We start from the raw sequence: 25911 nt of genomic DNA, 5'->3' as shown, positions 1-25911 counted from the left end.
ATTCAATATCCAATGGATACCAAAACGGGGGTGAGAGAAAGTCTGATTCTTCCCTCTTGATTTTCCTGTCAGGAGGCAGAACTCCACTGGTTGACTCTTCTCGCTTCTCTCTGAGTCTTCCCTTACATTGTTCCTGGGGAGGATGATGTGCTTGAACTGGTGGTTAAATATGAAGCAAAACTGGGCATTATAGCTCTCGATCGTGGGGAGAAACACCCGTGCTCAGAGAGCCAGTGTTCTCTGTGTTCAGTGCCATAAGTTGTACAGTTATAGTTTCAATTGTGTCCCACCAAGACAGAATGTGACCTTACTTGGAAATAGTGTCGTGTAGATGTAATCAAGTTACGATGAACCCATTACAGTGGGGTCTTAATCCATTGTGACTAATATCGTTATAGGAGGGAAATGTGGACAAATACACAGATGAACAGGGAGAGGGTCACATGACAACAGAGGCAGAGATGGGAGCAATACAGCTGCGAGCCAAGGATTGACAGCCACCACCAAAGCTAGGAAGAGACAAGAAAGGATTCTCCCCTTCAGGCTTCAGAGAGAGCGTGGCCCTTCTGACATCTCAATCTTAGATTTCTAGACTCTAGAATAGTGAGACAATACATTTCTATTGTTTTAAACTATCTGATTTGTGACACTTTATTACGGTAGTCCTAGCAAACTAATATACTCACTGTCCGGCAGGCCCGCCCTGACCAGTGCTGCCCTAAATGGTGGGTACATCAGTCAACCTGTCTCTGAGTTCAGTACTATTAGGTTGGTGCAAAAGTAATTGCAGTTTTTGCAATTATTTTCAACCTTTTAAACTGCAATTACTTTAGCACCAACCGAATAGCAAGCCCATTTGGCTACCAGACCTAAAGCTGCATTCTCCAACTTTGTTCTTCATAATAATATTTTGGTCCCCATCAACTCCTACTTTAAAATTTCAAATTCTTTAGATTTCCCCAGTGGGGTTGAGAGCTGACATTTATTGGGAATCCTTTGGAAACACTAGTCCCCCATAACTAAATAAGGTATACCACAAATCTCCACACTGTGGAAATTTTCTTTGGGGACAAAAATTATCTTTTCAAAAGCACATTTCTTGTCATCATATAACTTTCCTGGGTATTCCATACATTTTTACAACAACACTGCTAAATGAGAAGTTGCTGATAGATATAAAGTTATTGAAATCAAACGGCCGTTGAAACAAAGAATGATGATCACGACTGCCATACTATGATATATAACCTAATTCTTAGGTTAAATATATTGTTATGACTGGCCTGAGGATAAAAGAACTGGGCGTATCAAAGTGACAGGAAACCTTGAAGCCAATGAATAGCGCACTGTGAGGACCACAGAGAAAGCAGCGGCACTAGAGGGAGAGGTAAGTACTCATGCCATCCAATCTGACACCTGCTTTTAGAGATGAGGACATGGGCCGGATGTGGCAAAGAGCAGAGCTCATTTTCTGAGTCCAGTTACCTTTCCAGGACACCAACCTATGGCAGTATTTAAATAACTTCCATGGAAAGCCTTTCCGTTGTATACAGCATGTGACTAATTTGCAAATGGTCGCTTCCCAGATCTTCCTGCAGCCTCATGAAATGGGCGCTGTGGTGCTGCTCAGGCTCCCAATGAGGCCAAAGTACCAGGATGGGGCCAAGGAGAGTGAACAGGAACAGTGCCCTACTTCTATGCTGACACACAGAAAGCAACCTGCAAGGAAATGTGAGCCCGTTTTTCTTCTTCTGAGTTTTAAGTCAATATCTACCCCTTCTTCAGAAGCATCTTCCTTAGCAAACTGGGGAAAACGATAGCTCAGTGCTCTGCCCACGATGGCCCACTAGGTCTCGCATCTCCAACTTTGCAAACAGAGCTCTCCAGACTTTCACATGTGGCTGCAGTGCTGAGGTGGGAGCAGCTGGAGAATAATTCTATTCACCTTCAGAAGCTGCCTTTCTACCAATAGAATTGCCCTGAACCTCCTAGGGAGCCATAGCAAATGCGTTTCCCTTCTTTTCTATTTCCATCATAAAGAATTATTTCCAACACCACATACACCCATATACTTTACTTCCAGAGCTGTACATAGTTCACAAGCCTGCTGAGAACACACTTTCTGTGTTTTGTATACTTCATCTTTTAAGAGCAGACATCCTTCCAAGGAAACAATTGTTTGTTCAACTATTTGGGAGTACCCAATCTCTTGAAAGGAAAAAAACTGCACCTATTATTAAAGTTAAAAATGCATTTGCATCTTTCTCATTGTTCCCGTCATCCTCTAAGTCAGAGAGATCTGGGAGAACCAAAAGCTCCTCTAGCAAGCCCATGGCCATAGTACCTTACTTGTCCACTGGTTCCAAATGGAGCTCATAATAGTCCATGGCTCACCTCTGATGCATCTTAGTGGGGAGGTAGCACAGACTTTGAATTCAGACACTTCTTGGTACAAATCTGGCCTCCACCAGTTGTGAACTGATGTGCTATTTAAGCTTTCTAAATTTCAAATTTTCATCTCTACAATGTAAATAATATGTCTTTTCAGGATTATTGTGAAATTAAACAAAATGTCTAAAGAGCACCTACCCTTTGTGAGTTGAGCTCGTCAAATGTCACACTTATGTGCCCATGCCATAGTGTTCTTGGAGAATAATCAAGCACAGATGGCGACGACGACGATGATGATGATGATGATGATGAAGATATTAAATGATTATGTAGCATTTACAACATGCCAGGCAGTGTGATAAACTCTCACTATATATTAATTCACATAAACCTCACAATGGCCCCACAAGGTATTCTATAGATAATGGGAGATTAAGTCACTTGTCCAAGGTCACACAGCTAGTGAGTAGTAGAGCCAGGATTCCCTTCCACACGGTCAGCGGGATTCATTGCAGGCAGCGCCGCTCAGTCTGTGCTTTTGGTCACTGCACTATGTTGCCTCTCACGGTGTGATGAGTCACAGTGGTCTCTGACTCCCAATTTCCGCTTTTACAGAGGTTCTTTAGTCTCCCTTTCCCTGCTGGATTGGAGAAGGTGCTGCTGCAGTTTTCTGTGTCTCTTGCAATTGCTGGTCTTTCTCAAGGGGTCTGAATGGTCTCTCCCTTCTCCTTTCCTCCTCATCAGACAGCATTCCCCTCCCTCTTAGTGCCCCAACCAGACTGGCCTCCTTCGGGTTCCTCACACAGCACACAGAACTCTTTTCTCTCCTCTTTGCCTTGAATACTCCTATTCACCCCTCAGATCTCAGCCCAAGTGTCATCTCCCCAGGGAAGCCTTCCTGGACCTCCCCAACCAAGTGGCTTTCCCCATATGCATAGCTGCACAGACCTCTCCTGAACAGCACCTGCCACGAGAGTAGGGACCACGCGCCTTCTTTGCTCACCTTGTGCCCATAAAGTCTGGACAAGTGCCACATGCATAGTAGGAGCTCAGTAAACATCTGCTGAATGCATGAATGAAACTTACTCTGTCATAAGAAGTGGCTGGCGATACCATCCCTCCCACAGCTTCTCCTAATTCATCCTCGACTGCTCCCACTGAACTCTGGAACTTTCAGAAAGTCCTTGGAGGTACAGAAAGTATCCTTCTATTGTGGTAGAGGACTCAGGGGTTACCTCTCTTTCATCGTTCAAAATATAACTCAAAATACTATTAGTTGCAACCTTTAAAGCATTATAATAATAAATATTTAAAAAGCAATATACACATGAGGCTGTATCACGCTTCCCTGAAGCCACACAGTAATCAACAAATCCTTGCCCATATTCAGTAACCACTGTCTTAAAAATTAGTTGAATATTTGTAAATCCTCTACAAGAGAGTTCCCTGGAGGGTTATATTTTCCCCAGACTTGTACTGGAACACTATTATATTTCAAATCTCCTGCGCAAGGTTTAACTTGTAGCAGGGCAGTTTTCTGTCCTGGTCCAATTTGTCCTACGCGTGGCAAGAGCGAGAGACAACATTCCAGTTACGGAAGTACCACGAACATTTCCCTTCCTTGTATTTACCACTCTCTTAACTTGGGCGTCTTCAACTTGAAATACTTGGTGAGCAGTTTATTCTTAAGGACTATTTTCAATTTTTATTTTCCTTTTTGTGACTGTCCTTTTCCTGACCTAGAATGAGTTAGTCTCTTATTCAATCCCACGGAATGTGGCATATAACTACGTTAACATGTTAATTAATTATATTTCATTATGCTTGTTCTGTGGCTTCCTAGGCTAAGATTAAAATGTTAAATCTAAAATAGAAAAACCGTCCCTAAGTGCAATCAGTTTCAGTTTTAGAGCAAGGAAGCTAACCTTACTGTGTCCGAAGTAGCACAGAAAGCCTCGTAAAGCTTATTCTTATGACAGTCAAGTCTCTTGGCCCTAAATTAGAATATCTCCTCAACAGAGAGAGAGAGAGAGAATGCCCATCACTACTCCATTATTTCTTTAGCCCTCGAAGGCTTCCTGGACTTTTAAAATACCACTTGAAGGTATTAAGCCTTATCACTTCATAGCTTTGTTATCAGCCAACACCTTAGTTGACAACCAGCTGAGAGTGATAGCTTGCCAGGAATGTGACCTGGATTGGTGCTGGGCGGGGGAGGGGAGAAGGGTGTCAAGTGGGAGAAGGAAAGTGCTATGGGGCAGAAGGAGAGTCTAGTGGCAACAGGCTGCCTGGCACAGGATGCTGGGGGCCTTGCTGCCAGTAGGCGTGCTCTGCTCAGCGCTAGACTTCTGCTTCCAGCCTGTGGAGCTGAGGAGCTGAAGGAAGGAGGCTTGGTCAGAGGTAGACCTTTTGGGAAAAAGGCACTCAGCTAAGGGCAGAAATACAGTCAGCGGCTGCAGTCACCAGACAAGCTGCTCTTCACACTTCTCAGACTGTTTATATCAATACCCTCATCCATATTGACAATGCACACATCTACAACATCAACATAAACCAGCTAACAGTTGTATAATATTAATGCATTTTAGGCACCATTCTGAACATTTTACATGCTGGGTGACAGGCTATGTGGTTGGCCATCTTCTACAGATTAGAACTAAGGTTTAGAAAAGTAAAGTTAACTCCCCCAAGAGCACAAAGCTAGTAAATGGGAGAGGTAGGATTCAAAGTTGTCTAACTCCAGAGCCTAAGGTTTTAACCACTGTGCTTTTTAACTTCTTCATGTTTACATAGCACGCTTTAAAAAGCTATTCTTTTACTGACTATCAAAACATCCTGGGAAATACAGAGGCTGTGCGTGCTCAGTTATTATTAAAAAGCAAAGACACCAGGGGGCTCTAGGTCTGCAGTCAACTACAGAGCACGGATAGAAACATGCAACTCCTGTGCCACCCAAGACTTCTTGCAGGAGGGCAGCATACCTTCCTTTATCTCCCTCAATTAAGCACATTGTATTTTTACTTCTTTGCCTATGTTTTAGCATTTCTTCTGTATCTACCAACGAGAATGTCTTAGCCAGAGATAAATACCCATATGAAAACTAGATCTGCTCAATTTGTTTGTGGACCCAACTCTGTGCCTTTTGAATGCCATTTAGGTAAAAAGGCATTAAATTAGGAAGTTCTCATCAGGTTAAACTGTATCAACCATGATTATCATAAGTATTTCTGAAAAAGGCCATCCAGGATCATTGAAAAGACTCAAGAAAGTCCTGAAGAAAAGCGCCGACAAAGTGGCTGCCAACAAAGCCTTCTAGAGGTTTGAACAAGCAACTCTACTTTTTTATTGATTTAAAGGGAAATAGAAGTGGTTTTCCAATTTTTCCAGCACCAACCACTGGAGAGGATTTCTTTTCTCCATTGTATGATTTTGGCCCCTTTGTCGAAAATTATTTGCCCAAATATATGTGGGTTTATCTTTGGGTTCTCAATTCTGATCCATTGGTATGTATGTGTGTCTGTTTTTCTGCCAATATTATGCTGTTTTGACTATTGTCACTTCGTGGTATAATTTGAAATCAGGGAGTGTGACACCTTCACCTTTGTTCGTATTTCCCAGAATTGTTTTGGCTATTTGGAGTCTTTTGTAGTTCCATACAAGTATAATGATTTTTTTGTTCTATTTCTTTTAAAACTGCCCCTGGGATTTTGATGGGGATTGCATTAAATCTGCACATTGCTTTGGGTAATGTTGTCATTTTAACTATGTTGATTCTTCTAAACCATGAACATAAAATATCTTTCCATTTCTTTGTGTCTTTCTCAACATCTTTTAATAAAGTCATAGTTTTCACTGTATAGATCCTTCACATTCTTTGTTCAACTTATTCCTAGGTATTTTTTGTTGTTGTTGCAATTGCAAAAGGAATTTTGTTCATTTCTTTTTCTGAAATCTCATTATTAGTATATAGGAACGCAATGCATTTTTGTACATTGATTTTGTGTCCTGCCACTTTACTGTATTTGTTTATTGTTTCTAACAGTTTTTTGATGGAGCTTTTAAGGTTTTTCTATATAAAGAATTTTGACATCTGCAAAAAAAGTGACGATTTGGCTTCTTTCCCAATTTGAATGCCTTTTATTTCTTTATCTTGCCTGATTGCTCTGGCAAGGACTTCCAAAATTCTGTTGAATAACAGTGGTGAGAGGGGCATCCTTGTGTTCTTCCTGATCTTAGAGGAAAAACTTTCAATTTTTTACCACTGAGTATATTAACTGAGAGTTTATAATATATGGCTTTTATTATGTTTAGGTACTTTCCTTTTATTGAGTGTTTTAATCATAAATGGATGTTGTATCTTGTCAAATGCTTTTTCTGCATCAATTGATATGATCATATGATTTTTATCCTTTGGTTTATGTGGTGCATCACATTGATCAATTTACATATGTGGAACCATTCTTATGCCCCTGGAATGAACCCCACTTGATCGTGATGTATTATCTTTTTAATATATTGTTGTACTTGATTTCCTAATGTTTTGTTTAGGATTATTGCATCTGTATTCATCAGAAATATTGGTCTGTATTTTTTTTGTATGTGTGTGGTATCCTTGCCAGGTTTTGGTTAGCAGGGTAATGCTGGCCTCATAAAATGAGTTAAGAAGTATTGCCTCTTCTTCAGTTCTTTTGGAAGAGTTTGAGAAAGAATGGAACTAGAGCGCTATTTGTCACCAGACACAAAAATTAACTCAAAATGGATCAAAGACCAGAATATAAGACCTGAAATAAAATACACAGAAGAAAATATAGGTATTAAATTTATGGACCATGGTCTTAAAGAAGATTTTATGAATTTGACCTTAAAGGCAAGGGAATAAAAGCAAAAATAATGGGACTAGAACAAACTAAAAAGCTTCTGCACATCAAAAAAAACCATCAACAAAACAAAGAGACAACCGACTGAATCGGAGAAGATATTTGCAAATAATACCTCCAATAATGGGCTAATATCTAAAATTATACAACTCAATAACAAAAAAACAAACAAACCAACTAAAAAATGGACAGAGGATCTGAACAGACACTTCCTCCAAGAAGACATACAAATGGCCAACAGATATATGAAAAAATGCACAACTTCACCAGCTATTAGGAAAATGCAAATCAAAACCACAATGAGATACCACCTCACACCTGTTAGAACAGCTATTATCAACAAGATAAGTAATAACAAGTATTAGAGAGGTTGTGAAGAAAAAAAGAAACTTTATACACTGCTGGTGAGAATGTAAATTGGTACAGCTACTATGGAAAACAGTATGGCATTTCCTCAAACAATTAAGAATAGAATTACCATATGACTCAGCAATCCCTCTTCTGGGTATCTACCTGAAAAGTTTGAAAACATTTATTTATAAAGACATAGGTACCACTACTTTCATTGCAACATCTTTCATGGTAGTCAAGACATGGAAACAACTGAACTGTCCTTTGGTAGATGATTGGATAAAAAAGATGTGTTACATACATACAATGGAATACTACTCAGCCATAAGAAAAAATGAAATACTGCCATTTGCAACAACATGGACGGATCTTGAGAATATCATGGTAAGCGAAATAAGTCAGGTGGAAAAAGTCGAGAACCGTATGATTTAATTCATGTATGGGATATAAAAATGAAAGCAACAAACGAATAAGACAAACAAACATACAAAAACTCATAGACACAGACAGCAGTATAGTGGTTACCAGAGGGAAAGGGGGAGAGGGAAATGCAGAAAAAGGGAAGGAGGTCAACTATATGATGGCAGAAGGAGAACTAACTTTGGGTGGTGAACACACAGTGCAATATACAGAAGATGTTTTACAGAGTTGAACACTTGATACCTATATAATTTTATTAGTTAATATCAGCCCAGTAAATTTAATAATTTTTTTTTAAAAAAAAAAAAAGGAAACTGGAGTCAAGAGGAAAATTCCAATAAAATTGTAGGTAAGTCAAGTGTTTGTTTTTGTTTCTGTGGATTAGTTCTCCCACATTTCCTGTTACTAGACTTTCTTTGGGTAATGTGTAATTTTAACCACAAATCTAGCATTAAGCAATGAATACAAAAGTCTATTTCCTGATGAACTTGAGAAAAGTCGGAGGTTAATTGGGCCATGCCTGGTTAAAATGCCATAAGCTTGAAGGGATAGCTTCTCACCTCAGCACAGTGCATTACAACATTATCAGAACCAGGGACGGCTCAGTGGTTTAGTAATCAGTAGATGCATGAATGCTGTAGCTTTACAGAAACCAATCTAATTTTGTCTTAACTGTGCTACACAAATAAATGACTCAAACTTCCTGAAACCTTAAGAAAACACAAAAGGCCCTTAGTCTGAGAGTCTGGGCCTCACCGATATGACCTTATATCCCTGCCCTCACTGCCGAGAACAGAAGCAACTGAAATTTATACTCATCATCAATTACACAAAATCAGATCTGTCACCAGTCTCAAGAGCTGAATTTTCCTGGGAAAATGAATAACATATTAACAAAAGTCTAAAGGAGAATTAGAAGGGGGGAGAGGGAACTCCAGAAAAAAGCTACAAAAAGCCCTGTGTGTGACCAGATTTGCACTGAAAAATGAATTCCAAATAAGACTCAGCTTTACAGCCTGGAAATTCAATCAATGCATCTAAAGAGTCAAGAAGAACAGTTTTTCTGAAACAGAATTATTGATTTCCATTTAGAATTTTAGTAGATAACTGTCAGTCACTGAGATAAGATGGAGAGAACAACTCAACATCTAGATGTTCTTTCCAAACATTTCTGTCTTGAATGAGGGACCGTAATGAAGAGTCCTGTGAAAGTAATACTGAAGTCCGATACCATAATAAACAAATAACTGCCAGGATAAGGTATTTATAGATAACTTACAAATAAGGTAAACCAAGACAACTGCTGTACAGACTTCAAATCATTTTTTCTATTTTCAATTAATTGCTTAAGTTTTTTGTTTCAGCCATAATTTTTAATTAAAAATTTTAAATTAAAACTTGTCCTAGAATCATTGAGCCATTGAGAGTTTTCAAACTACTCTAGAATCAGTTCAACATATTCCTGAAACTCATATTTCTGAAACATTCTTGGGACAAGAGAAGAATGTTTCAACAGAATAGACTTGGGATGTCAGAGATGGAGGCCACGTAGGAGAGTTCTGAACTCACCCCCACCCATGAGCAAAATCAAATATATATGTAGGAGTTACTCCTGTGAGACAACTGAGCACTGTATAAACAGCTTCTGACAAGAAACAGGACAAAGAGAATGACAAGAAAAAGCTAGGAAGCCGAGAGGCCCTCTGGGAGATGCAGAAAATCTCTGGGGCTAGAGGATCCAGATAGCATCACTGTTTATGTTATCCTTCACTTCTAGAGGGTACAGTGGACCTCTATTGGGGTGCTTCGGCCTACCTGCAAGATCCCCACAGCTCATTCACAGCTACATTGCCCAGAGCCTTTTGCCTCAGAACAAAGGGAGCAAGCAGTAACAGCAAGGCTTCACCACACTAAGCTGGCCTTCCTTCAGAGAGCTGTTCCAGGTGGCAGGCTGGTGTCCCAGGCTTCAAGCAGCATCCCAAAACTACCCAGGATGTAGAGCCAACACAGAGGTCATTTCTGCAAAGTACCACTTTTGGTACAATAAACAATAGAGACTGGAAAGCTGCAGGAGGTCTCTGGGGACTGCAGGAATTCTTTGGGGTTAGAGTGGCCAATGAGGGCCATTGTTTGTGTCCCTTTCCACCTCCATAGCAAGGGCAGGGGCTCTTTACAGGTGCTCTGGCCTACACCAGGTTGCTGCAGTGTGTTCCTGGACATATCACCCAAGCCCATCTCAGCCTGAACAAAGGGAATAAGCAGGATCAATAGGGCATCACTGCACACACATGTCCTCCCCAACCAGAGCTACTCTGGCTCAATAGGCCAGATGCATTAGACACCCTTTCAGCTCCCACCAGCCTGCCAAAACCACCCAGCACACACAGTCTACACAGTTTGCTCCTATATAAAGCCACTTTTCCAAGACTGGAGGAGACTGCTATTTTGTCCAATTTATATTTTTTAAAAAAATAAGAGGTCAAACAAAATGAGAAGACAAAAGAATATCTCTCAAGTGAAGGAACAAGAAAAATCACCAGAAAAACAAAACCCCAAAGAAACAGAAATAAGTAATTTGCCAGATAAAAAATTCAAAGAAACGGTCATAAGGTTGCTCACCAAATGAGAGTGGAATGGAGTAACTTAGGGAGAATTTCAACAAAGAGTTAGAAAGTATAAGAACCAAACAGAACTGAAGAATACAATTAGTGAAATAAAAAAATACATTAGGAGAAATCAACAGCAGATTAGCTAACATGAAAAAAGAGATTAGTGACCTGTAAGACAGAATAGTGGAAATCAACAAGTCAGAACAGCAGAAAGAAAAACAATTTTTGAAAATGAAGATAGTTCAAGGGATCTCTGGGATAACATCAAGAGCTCAAACATTTGCATTATAGTGATCCCGGAAAGAGAATAAAGAGAGAAAGGGACAGAAACTTTATTTAAAGAAATAATGACTGAAAACTTTCCTAACCTGGGAAAACAAACAGACAGCCAGGTCCAGGAAGCACAGCGTTCCACATAAGATGAACCCAAAGAGACCCACACCAAGACATATTGTAGGTAAAATGGCAAAAGTTAACAGACAATCTGGAAAGAAGAGAAAAATGAGTTACGTACAAAGGAAACCCTACAAGGCTATCAGCTGATTTTTCATCATCTACTTTACAGACCAGAAGGGAGTGGCAGGACATCTTTTAAATGCTGAAAGAAAGGAACCTACAACCTAGAACAATTTACCCAGCAAGATTATCATTCAGAATTGCAGAAGAGATAAAGACTTTCCCAGGACTTCATCACCATTAAACAAGCTTTACAAGAAATATTAAAGAGTTTTATTTAAGTAGAAAAGGAAAAGTTCTAACCAGAAATAAGAAAATACAAGAAAGGGAAAAACCTCCCAGGTAAAGACAAATATTCAATTAATACAGCAGATCAGATATTTAAAACGCTAGTATGAAGTTTCAAAGAAAAATATATCAAACTCAACTCAAACTATATTAAGTAGTTAAGAGACATACAGCACATAAAGATCTAAAATATGACATCAGTAAACATGAAGTACAGAGGAGGGAGGAAAAATATAGTCCTTATTAATATATTTGAACTTAAACATATATCATCCTAAAATAGACAGCTATGAATAAATAGCAATATACATAAACCTTATGGTAACCACAAACCAAAAACCTACAAAAGATATACAAAGAATAAAGGGAAGTGTACCTAAACAAAAAACTAAAGAGAAGCAGCACAGCAAAAAGGAAGAGATCAAGAGAAGAAGAAAGGAACAGAGGAAACTATTAAAAAAAAAAAAAAAAACTAAAAACAATTTACAAAATGGCAATAAGTACATACTTATCAATAATTATTTTAAATGTAAATGGAGTAAATTCCTTGATAAAAAGATATAGAATGGCTGAGTGGATTAAAAACATGACCCATTTATATACTACTTACAAAAGACTCACTTCAAATTGAAAGACACAGACTGAAAGGGAAGAGATTGAAGAAGATATTCCATGCAAACATAAATAAAACAAAAGCTGGAGCAGCTATACTTATATCTTATATCAGAAAAAATAGACTTTAAAACAAAGTAAGTTAAAAAAAAAAAAAGACAAAAAATGATGTTACCATAGGGGATGCATCCTTATGTTCATTGCAGCATTATTTATAATAGCCAAGATATGGAAGCAACCTAGATGTCGATAAATAGAGGAATGGATAAAGAAGTAGTGGTATATAATATATAATATTATTTAGCTATAAAAAAAAGAATAAAATGTTGCCATTTGCAACAACATGGATGGACCTAGAAAGTATTACGCTAAGGAAATAAGTCAGACAGAGGAAGATAAATACCATATGATCTCACATATATGTGGAATCTAAAAATAAAAAAATTTTAAAAATGAATAAACAAAATAAAAAAAGAATAGACTGGTGAGCTAATTTCTCTCAGGGACAAGCTAATGAAATGTCTTTGACAGAAAAGAGCTATGGCTAGAGGAAGATTTTATGTTCCTACACGTGCTCTGACTAAGGCCTGGTCTGCTGACTCAGAGCCTGGGAACAATTTTTCAAAAAATATCTTCTTTCACTTATTGAAAGAGAGTCTGAGATTTTTAATTGTTTGAATCATCTAATCTTTTTTTTTAACTAATTTAAAAATTTTTTTCAATTACAGTTGACATTCAATATTATTTTACATTAGTTTAGGTGTACAGCATAGTATTAGACATTCACATAATTTACAAAGTGATCCCTGATAAGTCTAGTACCCACCTGGCACCATACATAGTTATTACAACATTATTGACTATATTCCTTATGATATACTTTACATCTCTGTGACTATTTTGTAACTGCCAACTTGTACTTCTTAATCTCTTCACCTTTTCAACCATCTCCCCCAACTATCCTCCCATCTGGCAACCATCAGTTTATTCTCTGTATCTATGAATCTGTTCTGTTTTGTTTGTTTATTTTGTTCTTTAGATTCCACATGTGAGATCATATGATATGAAGTAGACATCTAATCTTTTTAAAAATCCATTTTAACAAAATAAGTTCAAGAATTGCTTTAAGGTAGGAAGGAGAAGGTAGTGTTATCTTTCATATTTGGGAAGGTAAACCAAAAGGTACAAAACACAATTTTTCTTGGCTTATATCTTTGCATATTTTTCCTCTAAGGATGTAAATCTCTGAATCTGAAGGGCAGTCTAGTGTTAACAATGTTTTCTCTGTATCTTGGATGCTAAAGTGAACTTTTCTAAGGAACTATTTTGAGCTAGATTTTCTTAGTGAGTGAATTACTCAAAGAGAGAGCACTTTAGGAGGCTCTAGTCACATTCTATGACAATTTCTGAAGCAGCGTTTTTAGTTGTAGTTATACACAGTCAAACTGAGAAATATCAGTCCCACTGCCCAAGTCATCTGAGCACTCAGGACTACCCCACCTTTATGTCAGGGCCTCACAGAAGAAAGGAGCTAACCAAGATGAACCACGTACACTGCTATGCATCAGCCTTCTGAAAGGAAGATTTCTTTCCCTGATAAAATCTATTTAATTAGGAATTTACTAAACAAAAAGACAGAATGTGTTCATTAGGCTCAGCCTATAAATAGAATGCAAAAACAAAAATGTGTCTTAAATAAAGAAAAGAAATACACTGAAAAAAATTAGGCAAGAAGGAAATATGCCAAAACATTACCAGTAATTGCCCCAGGGATAGGCAATATTTTTCTTGACACTTTTCTCAAATTTCCTACAGTGAATATATATTACTTTGAAAGTCATTAAAAATAAATCCAGAACTTCTAGTCAAGATGGCCTTGTAAGGCCATGGTTTGAAAAACTCCCATATATATATACACACACACACACACACACACACACACACACACATATATATCACAATAACATTTTTAAATTGAGAAAATTAGAAAGATATAGTAATACTCCAAAGCAATAAAATATTAATAGTCATAATGTAGAAAGGACCCCACATAATAAAAAAGCAGATAAAGAATACAAACAGGAAATTCACAAAAAGATACTGATAGTCTCTAATAATTCATTGTAAATTGAAATAAGATATCATTTCATTTTCATAATATTGGAAAAAATTTTAAATGTTAAAAGTCCAAGTATTGGCAAGAATGTGAGGAAATTGAAATCCCATGTTGCTAATGGTTGCATAAAGTTATATATGATTTTGGAGAACAGTTTGGTGATGTCTAGTAAAAGTAAAGTAGGCATACTTGATGATTTGTGAATACTGTTTCAAAGTGAACTTTACCACTCAGTGCATGAGGAGACATGTACTAAAATGTTTATTGCACCATTATTTGAAATATTGAATAATTCGAAACAACATGGTGTCAATAGAAGAAAGAATAAATAAATTGCCGTGTGTTCATAAAATAAACTACTGTAGACAAATTAAAATAAACAAGATATAATTGTATCCAAATAGATAAATATTGACCACATTAATTTGCATTTAAAAAAGCAAGTACAGAATGACTTGCTTTTGGAATGCATTGCATTATCATTTGTGTGAATTTTTAGAACACATAAAGAACGTTACACATTGAATAAATGCCAACTTCATAATATCAATTATCTGTCAGGGGAAAAGGAAATGGATGAAGAACGAATGAAAAGTTTTTCAAATGTATCTCTGTAACATTTTATTGCTAAACTAACAAACAAAAAACTTTAAATACCTTAAGTGAAATAGCATTTGTTATATCTGGGTGCTAGGCAAATGAGAGTGTATTCTGTTATCTGTACTCTTCATAATTTAAGACATTAATTGTCCAAGGGGTTTGTCAATTAAGAGGCCATTGTTGATTTTAGCCAGAATAAATTTTGGAAGTGGCAGGGAAAATGTCCGTATTTCAGAAGCTAGAGAGGGAGACAGAGATGAGATAAAGGTTTGTTATTAACACGGAGGAAATCTGAGCTCATACACAGTGTAGCATGAAGGAGCTGGTGGAGAAAGTAAGGTACAGGGGTGAGGAGGGGTGAGGCAATGATTGATCCCTGAGCTTGCGAAGAAGAATTGAAACTAGAGACTAAAGGGGAAGAGATAAGGTACCTGAAGTATTTGAAGTGATAGATCCTGGAGTCTAGGCTGTATAGTGGAAAAGCCTGAGGTCATGGAAGGATGGCTAGAAAATGAGAAGCAGAAGAATTCAAGAGTGTGGAATGTTCTACAGTATAAAAGAGCAGAGACCATAGGATTAAGACAGGATAAGAGTGGGAAGGTAGGAAATTGTGGTCAGATAACAGAAATCAAAAGCAGAGTATTTCCAACGATTTCCAGGTTTGGGAGAAACACTGTGTACATGGTTGAGTAGAAGAAGGTCCAGGTTACACTGAGTGGTCAAGTTGAGGGAGGGACCAATCTGGACGCCGAAATCATCAGGATTAAGCCAGGATCTGGGGGAGGGAAGGAAGCCGAGAAAGGAAGACTAAGCTAAAATGCCAAACCCTTCATGTAGTTGATCGGTGGTCAGAGGAGGGGAACAGACAAGAGGACTTAGATGATCTTCCACAGAAGGCTGTCTGACATCACTTTTACATATAGATGTGTATATATTTAGGGAAATTAAACGTGATAAGCAGAGGTGGCTTTACTGCCATTTGTATCCCTCACTTCACAGGCCCTTCCAAGGATCTGGGAGGAGCCCTAGAAGTGCGTTCACAATGGCCCATGTTTCTGTGTAACTCACAGAGGTAAGAACGTGTTTTAACTGCAGTAAAAGTGAGGATCTATCATTTCTACTCCAACTTCCCTTTGTCACAGTACAAAAGTGTCAGACAGAGTTGCAAAAGTCATAGGTATTTTGGGATTCTGATTAAGGAGATGCATTGAGGCTGCATTTAATTTGGATCTAGAGAGACGTACCTCTCTACTTTGCAGTCACTTCCATGTAGTTATTGAAAGCCATCACAGGGTGGGAATGGCTTCCAGGAATAGTCCTACTGTCCCCTCTGCCGACTCACTTGGCATCGTGATATAAGGGTCAGGGCCAGAAGTTTTATTATTATAAGAATGAGTCCCATGATGCTCAATGATAGAAGATGAGAAATAATGTTTGAAACAGATGGAGGCAAAAGCTAGTCTGTGGAAAGCCTTCAAACAAAATGCTGTATAAAACTGCAAATTAAGGAAATATGGGGAGAAATCTATTATATCAGGGTGACATGGATTGATTTAATAAGTATATTGTTTTCTGCATTTATAATGTCTGTGGTATTTGTCAGCTTTTGTAAATTTGTGATTCATTGTGAATTTTTTTATTCTAAGTAAATGTTCAATTTCATACCTTACTTTATATTCATAATTTTAAAAGGGTCCTCCAAACTTGTATAAGCTTCAGGCTCTCCAAAATTTGAATCCATTTCTGATGGTTAAAAATTGGATTCAAAACAATAGTAAAGAATAATTAAAAATTAAGTTTACTTCTCTATCTTCAGTTCACAAGATTTTTGTATTTTCTCCAAAAAAATACAAGTTAAGATTTAGCCAAACATCCTTTATTGTATTAAAATTTATGTAATCACTGTTTTCTTAAAACGCAATCCAAAGATTAAGGAATGAGACCAAAAATTTGAATGTAGCAATTCTTGCCAAGTTTAATGACCTTTTAATGGTATGAGAGTTTCCATGATTTTATATTTCTAATTGCTCTTTTATTATTGTTTGGATGAACTCTGCAAAACAAAGAAAATAGCATTAATGATAATCATAGCCTTTTTTGTAACGAGGATGCCAGAATTTTACTTGTTGTATAATGACTCTAACAATCCCATAAAGCACTCTGTGATTTGGATACAATCCAAAAGTGGAAGGCATGGGATTCCAGAGTCCACCTAGAGAAAACATGGAAGAAATTAGGTCTACCCATATAAAAAGGAGAAAAATGCCTGCAAAACCCACTAGAATGGAAACCCACTCAACTCTCCAACAGAAAATGGAAAGAGCCTTCAGTAAATGATGGTCACCCGACTTACAGAAACATTGTTTCTCCTAATACAACGCTTTCCAATCACCTCGTCATTCCAACTGGAAATTTGTACTGGAAAACTCCATTTAACACCTTCACATGATTTACTCACTTTAAACCATCAAGTGGCTGATCTCCTTATATTTCCAACAGATATCCCTGCATATTTGAGAGAAATCTTTTGAAGTAGATTGGTCTTTCTTTTTACAATCAGTTTTGTTTTGCTTTTTTAGAAAAAGTAATCCCTTGCCTACTCAAGAAAGGTGTAGGATGCTCATTGTGTTCAATCTCAAATTCTCCAGTGCCTTTGCTCCAAAGCACATCGGAACATGAAGCTCACAAGAGCCTGGCCAAAGACCTCCCCTGCCTGTTCTCTCCTCTCAGGGCCCTCGGTGAAGCTTCCTTTGATGCTATGGGTGATGAAATTTGATGACCACCCAACAAAACCTACATCAAGACAAGGAGCATTTGGTGAACAAATGCCTTCCCTAACTGCTCTTGGCCAGGGAGGGAGTGGAGAAGGAGGGTGGTGGGGAGGGAGAATTCGCTAGTAACTGGGAGAACATTTATTGAATGGATTTTTATTTTCTCTTGGATTATCTGCCTCTTTCTCTTTCTTTCTTTCTTTCTTTCTTTCTTTCTTTCTTTCTTTCTTTCTTCCTATTTCTCTTCCTTCTCTCCTCTCCTCCTCTCTCTCTCTCTCTCTCTCTCTCTCTCTCTCTCTCAGAAATACAAGCAATAATCATTGACTCTGGTTTCTCCAAGTTACAGATCATTTTCTTTCCCAAAATGATCCACTTGTGGAATAATAAGCCATACCACCCAGGACACTTGGCGGTGTGCAAAGGGGCGATAAAGATCTTAGGATTGGATGGGACCTAAAAGACCATCCATTCCTGCAATTACATTTTACCTGAAAGCTAAGGGGGGTGAAATTTGCCAAAGACTGCTAATAGTAGTGGACTCCAACACCTCTAATTTCCAATTTATTTGGTTTTCCCATTGTACTAAGCTATCCTTGTGACTTAAAATTAATAACTATATCATTTAAAAGAAAACTTTACTTCTACCTTTTTGACCTGTGTGACCTTCAAGAGATAAGTAATCTAGTTATCTATCTCCAGTCTGGCCCCAAATTATCTTTCATTCTCACCTCCCACCTTCTACCCTCTACAAACCCTTTGCAGTGTCTCAGCTGGCTTGTTCATCACCCCTAAACTCTCCAGGTACTTTCCAGTCTTCGGGCTTTCACTCAAACTATGAGTACTCTCTCTTCTCCCAGGAAGACCAGGTAAACGCCACTAACACTTCCAAACATTAACTAATTCCTGCCTCCCTAGCCCTGGGGTGGTCACTGTAGTGGGCAGACACGGGCTTCCTGGAGGTCCTTGTGGCACCATTCCTTTGCCACTGGATCTATTATAATTTTACTAACCTAGTTTGGTCCACTCCTGGCACTTATTCTAATGACCAGGAGATTCCACTCACTTGTATTATATATTCAACAATATCTAGAAAGATTCTTTAACTCAAAACATTATGAAGATGATAAAAGGATGCATTGAGAATGACTGAACACTCAGTCTGCAATGAGAATCATGACTATTTTCTAGACGTACTTTTGTATAATAAATTCTAAAGGAAATACAATTATGCTGATATGAGTCCCCAGTTCCTCCTGATTAAGAAATTGTTGATAATCCTCCCCAGCAAGGTTAAAGCTATCATTCTGTCTGCCTGAATTTTCTGAAGGCCCCACATTTCTCCTATACCCTAACTGGGTGATTGTTTCTTTCAAGGGACCTTCTAATTAAATGTTAGTCTTTGGCGGTAAGAAAAGATGAATTAGGACCATCTGTGACAACATGGATGGATCTTGAGATTATAATGCTAAGCGAAATAAGTCAGACAGAAAAAGGAGAGAACCATATGATTTCACTGATATGTGGTATAGAAACTGAAAACAACAAAAGAACAAGACAAACAACTGAAAGAACAGAAACTCATAGACATAGACAATAGTTTAGCGGTCACCAGAGGGTAAAGGGGGAGGGGGTAGCGGGACTCTAGAAGAGGGAGAACGGGGTCTAACATATGGTAATGGAAAGAGAACTGACTCTGGGTGGTGAATACACAATGTGAGATACAAATAATATATTACAGAATTGTACACCTGAAATCTATGTAACTTTACTAACAATTGTTGCCCCAAAAACATTAATTTAAAGAAAAAAATGTGTTAGTCTTTTTTTATGCATTTAAGAAAAGAGGTAAGTACTGAACCTTTACCAACTTAACCAACTGCAGAAGATTCTACATAGGCTGTTCAAAGCCAATGGTGGCTGGTTGAGATTTCAGGTCCTTCTTTATTCTCTTCCTCGTAGCTGCAGTCTCTCCTTGGGTCAGACTTCCCTCCTGCCTGGTAACTGTGGGAGGCAGGCCCCAACACCCCTCTGCTGGGACACCCCAGTGTGCAGACATGTGCTCACTATTTTTCCTCAGCAACATCACTGCTCAGCCTCTTGGGGGCAGTAGCTTCAGCTCTTCTTAGTGACTTTGTACCCAATTTTGTGTGAGTTTCAAGTTAATTCAAAAGAAACAAAGGGCCAGCAATTTTCACCAGGCATATGACAAACCTTCAAAATGCTTGAATAAAGTTGTATCTTTCATTTGTGAGAACTTGGTGAACATTTCAAGAAAACTAAATATCCTTGAACATTGTAGGAGCATTTCCATATCCGAAGAGGCCCTTAAAGACTTTTTCAAAGCTTCCAAGATCCCAATGACCTCCAGGAGAAATTCGAGATCAGTTAAAGTTATGAATTAAAAGTCTTCAAATGGGCCCTTTGTAATACCAGAAATATACACTTTATTATATTTTTAAAAGGAAAAGGTACCACTTAGAAATGAGTACTTCAAGATCACCTCCTTCTCATCTCCTGATATTGAAGCACTGACTATGTGCCAAGTCTCTATTCAAATGCTTCGGGCATGTATCTGTTGTGACACCTAGTTTGTGGTTATTTGTGACATCACATCACTTTACTGGGTCTCCCTTGAAGACTATTTGTGTCAGATTTATCTTTGTGTCTTATGTAGTCACCAGCTTTGCACATTGCAGATACTAAATAAATATTGTTGGGATAGATAGGTGAATTAGTGCTTTCTTGTATTTGGCAAGGTCAGAAGAAAAACAAATATTTTGATGCCAGAAGTAAGATATCCAGAGCCAACAACTACTCATTGTTGTATAATTCCTGAGAAGGAAAGACATGTCTGAACAAGTAAGTTGTGCTTAATATGCAACAGCAGGCTAAGAGCTCCACACAATGAGCCTGCATTTCACTCCAGGGATGGGTATTTTGCGAGTAAACTTCATCTGCTTCTGTAGTCATTCAGTCATTCAATAAACATTTGTTGAGGAGATAAAAAGTGCTCAGCACTGTGCAAGATACTGAGCATACAGAGATAAGTGAAGCACAGACTTTATCTTTAAGAAGCTCACAGTTCATTGGAAAAGACAGACATGATGAAAATAATTCCAATTCAAGTGACAGATCAAAAGCAACCAAGTGCTAAGGGATCCCAGTAGAGGAAGCATAAAAAAGGAGTATTTCTTCATATATGGAACTAGGTCGGGTTTCCAAGAGGAGATGGTGTTTGAGCAAAATTTGATAGAAGAACCATTTAGGACAAGGAAATAGCCATGTACTGGCAGGAAGGATAGAGGGAGAATGACAGCATCAAGAAGAAGACCCATTTACTGTGGCTGGACTATGGAGTGGGGTAGGGAAAGGGCTGAAGATGAAGCTAAAAGAAATAAGTTGGGACAAAATTGTTATGAGCAAATGACAGCCACATTCAAAAGTGTTGCAAGCTGCCCCTCTCCGCCCCTCCCCCCAAAAAAAAAATCCTTGAAGGGCAAGACAAACTAAATGAAAGAAAGATAAAGACATACAAATCAGAAAATAAACAGGAAAAACAGAGTTAAGAAATGCACCCTATGCATAAGTGTATCAGCTATGTTTCTTCGGTTGCTGAAGTTTCTAAGACCAGCTCTGGTTAACTTATGCCCAAAGGGAAGCGATTGGCAACATCCAGGGAACTCACTCCATCGTCCAAACAAGGCTCTGAGATGTAGGCTGGACGGGTCAGGGGGCAGGGACTGCTCAACAGTTTCATCCTGACATAGTCACTGAAGAAAATGAACTCCAACCCGGTTGGTCTTTTTATCACTCTGTTCGAAATTCAAATTCCAGCGGGTGGGGGGAGGACTTACATTCCTTAGTGAGGGGAGGGCAGGACTCCCAGAAAAACAGTCCCACAGACTGCATCTAATGAGGGAAGTTCAATTCCCCAAAAAGAGATCAGGCTAGGGTCAATGACGGGCAGCCAAAAACCGGAACACAAAAAGTGCACTGCAATAAGCATACTCCAGAAGGGGAAATCAGCACAAAAAGAGAGGAAATACTTCAAGAGTTGAGAGGAAGAAATCCCTAGACTGAAGAGAGACCTGAATCTGCACATGTGTAGTTCACAGCAAGCAGATCTCAGCATTAATGAAACGAGGGCAACACCCAGATAGATCCTGGTGAATTGTTTTAATTTCTCCAGATGCAACCTGGAGAACCTCCTCCCCGTGCCCCTGGGTCTTGCTCTGCACAAGGAAAGAAATAAAGGCATCTATTGTTTCCATTACACTTAGAGAAATGGATGGGGGAGGAGGGAGCCTTGCCCACAATTTGAATTGAATGCACTTAAATGAAGAAAAATTCATCCTTGGATGTCTAGCAGTCATGGCCAGGGCAGATAGTGGTCGAATTGGGAGGGCCCCTATGCTTCTATGCACAGGGGGCTCTGGGAGGGAGGATGAGAATGGGCTGATCACAGCTTTAGATAACAATAAAAAACACTACGTCCACCAGAAGCAAGGAAACACTGTGCGTGTTGCCTGTAGGAAAATAGTTCCCTGAGTTCGTTTTAAAAGATTTTGTAAGTTATTATTTGTCCTTGGAAAGGGGAGTGTGTGCACCTCAAGACCAAAGTCCAGTGAAGAGAGAGGAAGCGCATCTTCACGCCACTCATGGAAACTTTAGCAAAGTCTCACCAGTGTGATACAAAATGCACTCTGGATCATTTTGCTTGAGTCCAACACCCAAACCCACCAGGGTCTACTGTGCTGAAGTCTCATGTGTTAGTTAGACTTACCAGTCATGCTTTGAGAAAAGTGTGGCTGTGAATTAGTGGGTCCTCTGAAATGCCCTGCGGGAAATGAGTTGTGCGTGTAAAAATCCAAGGACCTGTGCACTTAAGTTTTGTTTACTGTATGCAAATTTTACCTGTTATTTAAAAAATCACTGCTGGGTTCCAGGATTCGATGTTCTGAATAATATGGTGTTAGCTCTGTGAATAACTGAAGGAAGGGCTCTCTCAGGAGAGCGGAAAGGAGAGTGAAACTCAAGGCAAAAAAGCAAGACCCCCAATCAGGGTGAAGCAATGAAGGGACGCCCATGAAATATTTATCTTTTCTTTACTCTTCTCTCTTAGTCTCTATAGAATACTATACTTCGCATTCTGTTTAAGAATCTTTTCTTATTTATGATAACCTCTAGTTATCCTCAAATTTTTAGTTTAAAAAAGTTATAAAGTGCTCTTGTGGGGGAATTAACAAATCAGCAGTAAGAAGAAGCTGGCCTTCCCTACATCATTATTGTACTGAGGCAGGAAGGTGGTGAAGGTACCTCAAGAGGATAGACTGGGGATCTGATGACTAAGTGGAACTGAAAGAAACGGAGACCAGTCAACACTGAAGAATGAGGCAACAACATTGAACTATGTACAAGAGAAAATGTCCATTTCCCTAAAATCTACTGCATGGAGGGGATGGATCTTTGGTAGGCTCGGCAAAGGGCTGATGCAAAGATCTACTTGGGTCATTCAAAGATACAGAATAAAATTTACAAGTATCCAGACAGAAAGAACAGTTACTTATTTTTTAAATGCCCATAAAACTTGCCTCAGACTTTTCTGCAACTGTAAATATCACAAGATAAAGGACCCAAGAAATTTATGTTATTAAACAAGGAAAATACAAATGCAATCTCTCTCTCTCTCTCTCTCTCTCTCTCTCTCTCTCTCTCTCTCTCTCTCACACACACACACACACACACACATATGCACTGAAAGAAGGAATTACTGAAAGATGTAATCTAAAGAGATGGGTAAAATTAGGTAACTCAAGATTGAGAAATTTGTAGTAAGAATTATAGGCAAAAATAATTACCCTAAGAATAGAATAGATACAGGAAAAAATATAGCCAATGAGACATAAAACCAGTTCTAAATTATTTATATGGTCAAATAATAGAATGCAAGTGTCAAAAATAATATCATATAAGTAAATGATATAAATGTTAATTAAATAACAATCATCTGGATCTAGAATTCAAAGTTTATTAAAATGAAACAGAAAATGGAGTAAGGAGGAATTATTCTAATTTGTCCTCTTATAAGAAAAAGGTAGGTAGTCACTATTTCATTCATGGTGTTGATCATTAGAGGGAAAAAAATGTGTTTAAATATAGTTTTTAAACTTGTGACAAAAAAGGGGAAATAAAAATAATATTTAAAGCCACTAAATCATTAGAGAGGGGAAATAAAAAACAACTATAGGAAAACAAATACCATAGCAAAAGACGTAAGTTTTTTAAAATATCAGCAAATCTCTACGATGTTTGTTTAATGTTTTCTTATCCAAAGTGTTTTCACTCGTATTACCTTACCAGAGTGATATTTCATTCTTGGTATCGAATATATTTTGTTTATCTGAAGAAAGTTTTGATCTTTGCTTCTTGGCCACAAAGTTGGGAAAAATAACAAGACTTTTGTGGGGACAGAGTCCCAGAGAGCAGTTTCCAGGCTCTCAGCCTCACGTGGAAAGGTGCTGGCTCAGGTAGTAGATGGCCGTCAGCTGTGGCTAGTTGCCCATCAGCTGTAACCAGTTAGCCAATTAGCCACTGATATAACTGCCGTGGCTGTGTTGGTAGGTCGATTGGTTGGCAGTCAGAGAAGCGGACAGCAGGTTGCAGGTCGTGTGGATCCAGCCTCCCGTGAGACGATAGTGTTATGACTCCCCTATCTATGGCTACGTAGGTGTTTCCTTCTGGCCTAGCCATATCCTGCATTCTTATGTGGGGAGAGGGACTAGAGGCCACGCAGGCCGCCCCGCATGACAAATGGCACAGCGAGCAGGGTCTCCGGCATGACAACATTCAAGATGGAAACATTAATACTCCATAGAATTCTTGTCTTAACTAGCAAGCTCGTGAACTAAAATTTTGGCCATATAATGAAAACTTCATCATCAAGGAAAAAAATTAGGATAACTTTCCATTACTTTTTCTTTCTATTCTACTTTTTCTTTCCATTTTACTTTTTTTTCCAGCTTCATTGAGGTGTGATTAACAAATAATCTTTGCATATATATTTTAAGTATACAATCTATATTATGATATACATATATGTTATGAAATGATGCCCCAGTCAAGCTAATTAACTTTTTCATTACCTCACATATTTACCTTTTGTGTGAGTATGGTAAGGACATTTAAGATCTACTATTAGCAAATTTCAAGTTTACAATACAGCATTATCAATGATAGTCACCACGCTGTACATTAAATTCCCAGAACTTATTCATCTTATAACTGAAAGATTGCATCCTTCGATCAACATTCTCTCATTTCCTCTACCTTTCAGCCCCTGGCAAACACCACTCTACTCTGATTTTATGAGTTCAACTGTTAGATTCCACGTGACAGTGAGATCATGCAGTATTTGTGATTCTATGTCTGACTTATTTCACTTCAAATAATGTCCTCTCCATTCATCCATGTTGTCAAAAATGGGAGGATTTTCTTTTTTATGGCTGAATAATATTCCTTTTTTGTATATAAGTGTGTGTGGGGGGGGGTGTGTGGGTGTGTGGGTGTGTACACACTATACGTATATTCTCTTTCTTTATATATTCATCTATTGATGAACACTTAGGTTGTTTCCATATCTTGGCTATTGTGAATAATGCTGCATTGAACAGGGGGGGTGCAGATATCTCTTCAAGATACTGATTCTATTTCCTTTGGATATACAAACACAGAAGTGAGATTATGGAAATGGTAGTTCTAGTTTTAGTTTCTTAAGGAAACTCAACACTGTTCAATAATGGCTGTACCAATTTACAATCACACCAACAGTGTACAAGGGTTTCATTTTTCCACATACTTGCCAACCATTGTTACTTTTTTACTTCTTGATGACAGCCATTTTAACAGGTATAAGCTGATATCTCGTTGTGGTTTTGATTTTCATTCCTCTGATGATTAGAGATGTTGAGTAGTTTTTCATATACCTTTTCGCCTTTTATAAGTCTTCTTTGGACCTTTGCCCATTTTTTTAAATTGGGTTATTTGGGTGTTTTTTTTTCTTTTTTTCTTTTGCTACTGAATCATACGAGTTCTGTATATATTTTGCATATTAGCCCCCATCAGGTATACGGTTTGCAAATATTTTTCTCCCATTCTGTAAGTTGCCTTTTCATTTTGTTGAGTGTTTCCTTTACTGTGCAGAAACTTTTAAGTTTGATTAGTCCCACTTGTTTATTTTTACCTTTGTTGCCTATACGTTTGGTGTTATACCCAAAAATTATTGCCAAGACCAATGTCAAGGAAGTTTTTCCCTATGCCTCCTTGTAGGATTTTTATGATTTCATGTCTTATATGTAAGTCTTCAATCCATGTTGAGTTGACTTTTGTGCATAGCAAAAGATAGTGTCCAATTTCACTATTTT

The sequence above is a fragment of the Rhinolophus ferrumequinum genome, chromosome 5, assembly GCF_004115265.2.
Source record: "Rhinolophus ferrumequinum isolate MPI-CBG mRhiFer1 chromosome 5, mRhiFer1_v1.p, whole genome shotgun sequence".
Taxonomy (NCBI): Eukaryota; Metazoa; Chordata; class Mammalia; order Chiroptera; family Rhinolophidae; genus Rhinolophus; species Rhinolophus ferrumequinum.
This window is presented reverse-complemented; position numbering follows the sequence as displayed.